This window comes from Pteropus vampyrus, unplaced genomic scaffold, assembly GCF_000151845.1.
Source record: "Pteropus vampyrus isolate Shadow unplaced genomic scaffold, Pvam_2.0 Scaffold520, whole genome shotgun sequence".
In the NCBI taxonomy this organism is placed as follows: Eukaryota; Metazoa; Chordata; class Mammalia; order Chiroptera; family Pteropodidae; genus Pteropus; species Pteropus vampyrus.
Window position 1 is genome coordinate 686,583 of NW_011889301.1, and position 7,859 is coordinate 694,441.

The window sequence follows — 7,859 nt, forward strand, 5'->3', positions numbered from 1 at the left end:
CCAGCTGTCCTTGGCACTGCTCCCACCTGGATGTCACACATGAACCTTAACCTCAACATGTCCAAAACTAGACTGATCACATTTCTTCCCAAACTTGGCATCCCTGTCTACCTGATCACTCTACCCAGAACCTGGGAGAACGTCCATCTCCCCCCACCCCCCATGACTAATCAATTAAGTAATCTTGGCAAACAAAACAATTACAACAAAATGTCTGAGGCCATAACTCTGGGGTTCACAGCTGCCTCTGCCACCTCTCAACCTGCTGGCACTGGGAGGCTCTTAACCTCTGTGCCTCTGTTTTCTCATCTCTAAACTGGGTATAATAACAGCATCTATTTCATACGGGTGTTGTACTGATTAACTGATGAGTATAGGCAGTGCCAGAGAGTAAGAGCTGGGTCAGGGTCGGCTCTCACTCTCTGGACCTCTTCACCCCCAGGGATGGACACTGCCCGGGCAGTGCTGCTCAAAGTCTACTCCACAGACTGCGGCCAGTTTGGGAAATGTTCCTTATTGGTCTGTAATGAGATAAGTGCAGAAGTTGAGAGTAAGCATTTAAAACTGTTATATAGCAATTTGACAGGATCATTTTATACCTGTTGAACCTAATGATAAAAAATTGTTTGTTTTTTTCTATATCCATTGGCATGGTCACTATCAAAAGACCAAAAAATAACAAGTGTTGGTGAGGATGTAAACCTTTGTGCACTGTTGGTGGGAATGTAAATTGGTGTAGCCACTGTGGAATAGTATTGTGGTTCCTCAAAAAATTATAAATAAAATTACCAGATGATCTAGCAATTTTATTTTTGGGTATATACCCAAAAGAATTGAAAACAGAAACTTTAAGAGATATCGTACACCCATATTCATGGTGGCATTATTCATCATAGCCAAAAGACAGAGAGACTTAAGTGTCTATTGACAGATGAAAGGATAAACAAAACGTGAAATATTATTTAGTCTTAAAAAGAATGGACATTCTGACTCATGCTACGACATGGATGAATCTTGAGGACATTGTGCTAAGTGAAACAAGCCCATCTCAAAAGGATAAATACTGTATGATACCACTTATATGAAGTACCTGGAGTAGTCAAATTCACAGACAGAAAGTCAAGTGGTGGTTGCCAGGAGCTGGGGAGAAAGGAAATGAGAGTCGTTGTTTAATAATGTAGTTTCAGTTTTGCAAGATAAAAAGGTTCTAAGATTGGTTGCACAACAATGTGAATGTACTTAACGCTACTGAAATGTACACTTAAAATGGTATATTTTATGTTATTTGTATTTTACCTGAATTAAAATATTTTTGATTAAAAAATTAAGGCTTGGATGTGGTTCCATAGTGTAGCGATTAGCATGTCTGCTTTACATGCAGAAATTCCTGGGTTCACACCCCAGTGGAGCCATAGTCTATGGTCTATGGCCATGCCACCCTGAACAAGCCCAATGTCTGATCTTGGAAGCTAAGCAGAGTCAGGCCTGATTAGTACTTAGATGGGAGACCACCTGGGAAGACCAGGTGCTGTAGGTATAAATAACAACAACAACAACAACAAAAACTAAGGCTTATATTTTGTACGTCTTTAAAATTTTCCTTTTTCTAGTATTTTTACAAAGATATCCATACAGGAAGGACTGGAAACAAAATAAAATGGGTCCTTCACTGCACAACACGAATGCTTCCAGAAGCACCGCCCTGGGCCAGGTACTCCTCCCATCCTCACTGGTCTGCTTGCCTGCACTGTCACCCCTCTCCAATCCGGTTCTCAACTTGTGACCACCGTGATCTTTCTAAGGAGCGAGTTTAACTTCATGTCTGTCTTTACAGTTTTCCAGTCTTTTTTGTTTGCTTCAAGAAAAACCCCGAAGTTCTCAGCTGGACACACAGGGTCCTCTGGGCTCCAGTTGGCACTTCTGTCCAGCCTCGTGGCTCCTCATCCCAGGGATGGGCCTGCCACTCCTCCATGGCCCTGGGGCCTCGGTGTCCCCTCTCTGAGGCACTGGCTCTCCTTTTGTTTGCAATGCCTTGGCCCCTGTGTCCCACCCACAAGCAATTCTTGCTTGCCTGTAAAAGGCCACCTTCTCCAGGAAGCCTCCTCTGAAGGTCTAGGCATCACTGTTTCCGCATCCAATGATTAGCCAGGGGGAAAATGAGCCTCCTTTGCTTTGAGGCAAATGTAAGAGGGTAGGCACTTTGGCCACCGGGGGGGAAGCTTTAGGCAAGCAGTCTACTTGACACTCCTCAAATGATTCCTGGAATGTGTTCCTGCCACTTGCCATGTGGTATCTCCCCAACCCCACCCGTTCCCTGCTGTGGCCTAAGTCTCTCTCTTCCATCCTGCTGGGGGAACCATTGTGCTTCCTGCGGGAACTGTTCGAGAGCCTTCTCTGAGTACCTGGATTCCAATTATGTGCCCAAACCGCCAAATAAATTTTTCTAATTGCTCCAAATGATAACTGCAGACAGAGGCATCTCTTTCGTTTCATGGTGGCTACAGAAGGGGCAGCATAGTCCTAAGGCCAGCCTCCTGGTGTGTGTGTGTGTGTGTGTGTGTGTGTGTGCGCGCGCGCGCGCGAGTGTGTGTTTTTAAAAAATTAATTCTTTATTATACATAGACCCAGCATAGGAATTAGGAATTATTTATGGTTTCCTGCAGTCCTCCCAGGTATAATATGTCAGATTCAAACTGGAAACTATGTCTGGGATGAAATCCTACTTGAAACAGTTTCTTGTGGTTCATATATTAATGACTGATGACTGGTGGGTTTACACAAACAAAACGAATATTATAATTTTGTGGATAAGCAAATAAATTACTTTTATAGGATTTAGGCACTTTCCACGGAAGCTTTGATTTATCCAAAGAAGTGCCTATGCATACACGTTACTAAATTGCCAACTTGCAACTCTCGAGGCCTGGTTCTTGGATTAAACAGGAGGCAGACTTCCTGTTTAAACGGGGAAATATAAAATGCTTGATAAATAGAAAGATTCTTTGTTGACATTCTTAAGCCAGCTGGGAGCCTTGAGAATTCGAGATTTGACCTCCATACAAGGGAACGGACCTTTCACAGGCCATCCAGTGCCTGGCAGGGATTGTGGAGGACAATGGCATGCTAGAGATAGCCAGCATTGTATCTTGGCCACACGGAAGCTCTCTGGCTCTGCCAGCCCTTGGCTCTTGGTGAGATCTCTGCTGGTTTTAAATTGCTACAAGGTATGAGCAATCCTTTTGAGTTTTCATAGTTCTGGAGCATGACATTACTGACAGATAAAAAGACTTCCACAGGATAACTATCAAAGCTGATGGGCTGTATTTGTGTAAATACCCAAACAAACCCACCAGGGAGCTATATGGTGAGAGACAAACTCTCTGGAATCTGAGGCAAAGATAAACAAGCCAGTGGCAGCGACAGAACCAGATTTCATAAGAAATATTCTTCGAAGAAGCTTTTGCTGGCACAGACCCCATGAAGAGAGAGAAGGCTGTGGAAAAGAAGCCTGCTCTTAGTAAAGCAGGCTTGGCCCGGTTCCACTTGCCCCAAGTGAAATGGGGCTCTTTCCTGGAGATTTCAGTGGAAGACGTGGAAGTGACTTTTCAGACCTGGGGTTTCTGATCTTTCTTTGATGAAGGGAGGTATGTGGGGTACTGGACTCAAGGCCCAGAGTGTGTGTGGAAGGCTCCGAGTGCTGGACACCCAGGCCCTGCCTGGGAGCTTTGAGGAAGGGGAATGTGGAAGCCATCAGCTACTCCCTGCCCCCAGGCGCAGGCCTTGTTCAGCTACAGGTCTCTAGAGGGTCGCACCTTGTCAATGACCCCATAATGTGCCACTGAGGAGTTGGGAGCAGATGATTTAATATTTCTACCCTTATTTGATTCCAACGTTGTCCAGAGTAAGTTAGATCTAATCATTTTTAAAAGATGGGACTGTGTGCTGTTAATGTGATTGGAGGATGGCCAGCCTGACCAGGCTTGGGAGCGAGAGGTGGGGTGGGAGGTCAGGTCTGCAGTGACCAGGGATGGATTGTGTTACTGCTGAGCTGAACTAGGCAGTGAGTCCCCAGGGATGGGAAGGAAAACGTGCTCAGGGATCTGCATACTTAATTTTTATTTGCAAATAGTTATGTAAACACATATGCAAGCTGGCCACTGCCTGGAGGGTTCTGGCATGTAGTCAACCCCTCCTGGGGGTCTTGGTCCTGGGGTGCCTCAGCTTTATAGCATTTGGAAGGCAACTAGATTGGGGCAGGCCATGGACTTCGCTGATGCCGGGAAATTATTTTCTCTTGGATTCAAGCCCTCTTTTCCTTGTTGAGAAAGGGAGAGAGCTTGTTCTGGCTGAGCACTGGTGAGAGATACATCATTCTGGTTCTTTTGGATGCCTCCGAGCCCCCAGCACAGACCTATGAGTGCCCTTGGTAGACAAGCAACAATTTAGGCCTTGGCTCAAGTGTCGCCTCCTTAGGGAGACCTTTCCTGACCAATATTCCCAAACAAACAAACAAACAAACAAACAAACATAAAATGACTCATCCTGGCCTAATTCATTGATACCACTTAACCCTACCTGGAAATGTTTCTTTTGCTTGTTTATTATCTTTGTCCCACTGGACATGAGCTCCATGAGAGCTGGGACCTTGTTTTCATGGTTATTGCTCTATCCTTGGCATTCCTAAACAGTTCCTTAAAAAATTGTGGAATATTAATGAATGTGCTTTAAAACGTACATAGGACTTATTTTTATAATGTGGTTAAGACACACGGAAATGACTGGCCTGACAGAAACAACTGTAATGAAGGAAGGAGTCTATATGCACAAGTCCCCAGAAACAGGAGGCACAGCACAGCACGCAAGCCACCTGGGGAAGCTCCAGGGTCCATCAGCAGGCGGAAGGTGAGGGGAGAAAGCATGGGCATAAGCCTTTATTGTGGTTTTCCTGGGAAGGAATGGGCGAGGCATGGTAAGTGGCTGAGCAGGTTTAGGATTAGACAGTTGGACTAATTTGTGGGGGTCTCTGGGCTATGGTGGTGACCCTTAGTTGTCTAGTACGTGGTGATTAGGGCAGATGAATACTGCCTCCTGGAAATTTTTCTGTTTCCATTTGTCTTGAAATCAACATGTTTCCTTTGGGTGGTTTTACCAATGGAATCCTCAGTGGGCATGATTTTTTTTCTGATACTACTGCCTCTCAATGTTTTATTGGAGTACAGCATACATACAGAGAATTACATCTATCACAAACTGAACACATGCAGGAAGCCAACACCCAGATCAAGAAAAAGGACTTTACCAGCAATTATAGCCCCTCTTGTATCCCTCCCATTTCCAATGCTAACCACCATCCTGACTTCCCATAGCATAGGTTAGTTGTGTCTTTTTCGCATTCATATAAATGGATTCAAATTGTGTCTAGCTTTTTTCTAATTATGTTTGTGAAATTCATGCATAAGAAAGTTGATTCTCATTACTGTGCAGTATCCCATTGCGTAGATATTTCACAAGTTATTTATCAATTCAAATGTTAAGGAGCCTTTGAAGAATTTTCAGATTGAGACTACAACCCCTCCACTAGCTTTTCGCCCACTGGTGTGACAGTCAGTCTTTTAGTTGTGAGAAATAGAACCGAACCTAGATAAGTTGATTCAGAAAGATGGGTTGATTGGAACCATTCTATGTACAGAGTAGAAGGAAAGGGCGGGTATAGCCAGGCTTTGAAAAGGATATGAATCAGGGCTCCCCCTACTGGGGAATCCTGGCAGCAAGAACGTGTGGACGACCTCTCTAAAACAAAAAAGTAAGTCACTCCACTTGCCTGGAGCCAAGTTTCCTATCTATATTGTGTGGGATATAGGAATATGTGGTCTGTAGGAATTTTATAATGTTTCATGGAAAAAAATAAAAAAAGACTCTACAGTTAAGTCAGTTGGAAAAACTCGTTAAAAAAGCTGATTCTTCTCCAGACCTTTAATATGAAAAAGCATGTTTTAACCTTCCAGGAGGGCAATGGTTCCCAAACGTGACTTTTCCCATGGAGCATAAATTTACCTTTTAAAGGGCATTCATGTTCCATGGAACACAGGTTTGGGAAATGCCAAGCCAGAGCAGAGTGGGAATGAAGGGGAGAAGTGGAAAATGTGTTTGGGGCTGAGTTCCCAATGCAAAGATTAGAATTTGGGATGTTTTTATTCTAGAAAATAGGGAACCATAAAAATAAATGGCAGTGTCATACTTCAGGAATAAGTCTGTCAGGTGTTACAACAATACCGTATTTCTGTGTGAGTTTTGCAGGTCAGAGAGTACATTCGAGCACATTACCTCGGTCTCCCTGAGGGTGGGAGTTATCAGCCCAGATGACAGATTCGATCATTGGTGCTTTGGGCTCTTAGCAAGCTGAGAGTCCTGGACAGACAAGGTATGCAAAGTGAATCGAGCTGCCCACTGACCCAATTTAAGACTTGGTTCTAAACTGTGATTGTAATTTAAGCATGGATGTGGGTAAGATCACCCGGGCGAGAACGTAGAGAAGAAGGCCTAGGGACACGGCTTGGATAATATCAACTTATAAAGGCACGCAGATGAAGATGGACCTGCAAAGAATTCTCATAAAGAGCAGCCAGAAACATTTGAGGAACACCAGGAAAGTACTGAGCTATAGAGGCCCAGGCAAGATGACGTCTCAGAGGAGGGAACAGGTCCGTGTCGCAGTGCTTCAGAGAGGTCAGGTAAGATGAAGGCTGGAGGACATTCACTGGACTTGTTGCCATGGTGGCCGTGGCAGTGTGGGGTACACAACTCAGATGTCCCTTCAAGAGAGAACCTGCCCCAAAGAGTGCAATGACTGACGGCCTCTAGCTGTGGGTGAATCCAGGGTCTGCCTGAGTGTTTGAGCAAGCCATCAGCCAGCGACTGAGCCAAGTGATGATATAAGGGCTCATATTTCTGGCCAAAGTGAGTAAACTCTGCACTACAGCTCCATATAGGCTGCCTAGACTTTCTCAGAGCCGCCCGCAGCCCAAAGCGCCTCCTACGCTGTTCCCTCCACGCCTCTCTCCTTCATAGGTATTAGCCCCGGGACGCAGTCGGAAGGCTCTCCTGCCTCCTTCTCTTTGCCACTTGATCTTCCACAGGTGTTACTCAGAGTGAACCTCGTGTATCTGAAACTCCACCTCGGAGTCTGCTTCTGGGAGGACCTTAATTGATTTGGCCATTGATGACTTCAGAGAGATGTTTAGGTAGATTTATGATGCTAGAAGCCAGACTAGAGTGAATTAAGAGTGAGTAGAAATCAATAAAATAAAGCCCATGAGTATAAACAATTCCTTTAAGGAGGCTTGGGTGAACCAAATGCTTTTGGCCATTTGAGATGGAGCATCTTCTAAGCATTCCTGCAGTCCTCAGAAAGAGGTGAGCACCATATAAAAGAAAATCAAAGTAATAATGATGATTCATTTTCTCTTTTGTGGGCACATCTTTCTCAAAGCTGCATTTCTTTTTTATGTCTTTGCATAAAAGAACATCCCAACCAAGCTGGTCGATTAGCATTGCCTCCTCCTTTCCATTTATTGGATAGTCATCAACTTCTCACTTTCTTTACTGCCCTTACCGGATAATATAAAAGCTGTTTGAAAGCTCTTTAAGATATAAAGGAGTTAACAAAGTGCTAAAATCAGCACTTTTCAGAAAAAGATAAACTTGGAGTGTTTTCTCCAATAAACACTAACTAAAGGAAATTCTGGGATGCCCTTCAGCTAGTAGAAAAGGTCCCTGATGGACAGTCTGAGAAGCAATAAGAATTGATGAACAAAGAAAGTAAAAATACTGGCATAAATGTAAACAGAATTATCTGTATA

At 44.1% G+C, this 7,859-nt stretch overlaps 1 pseudogene; it reads left to right on the plus strand.

Annotated features, from left to right (window-relative positions):
* Positions 1 to 1,421: 1,421 nt before the first annotated feature.
* Positions 1,422 to 1,537, plus strand: LOC111733085 (annotated as a pseudogene).
* The last annotated feature ends 6,322 nt before the right edge of the window (positions 1,538 to 7,859 follow it).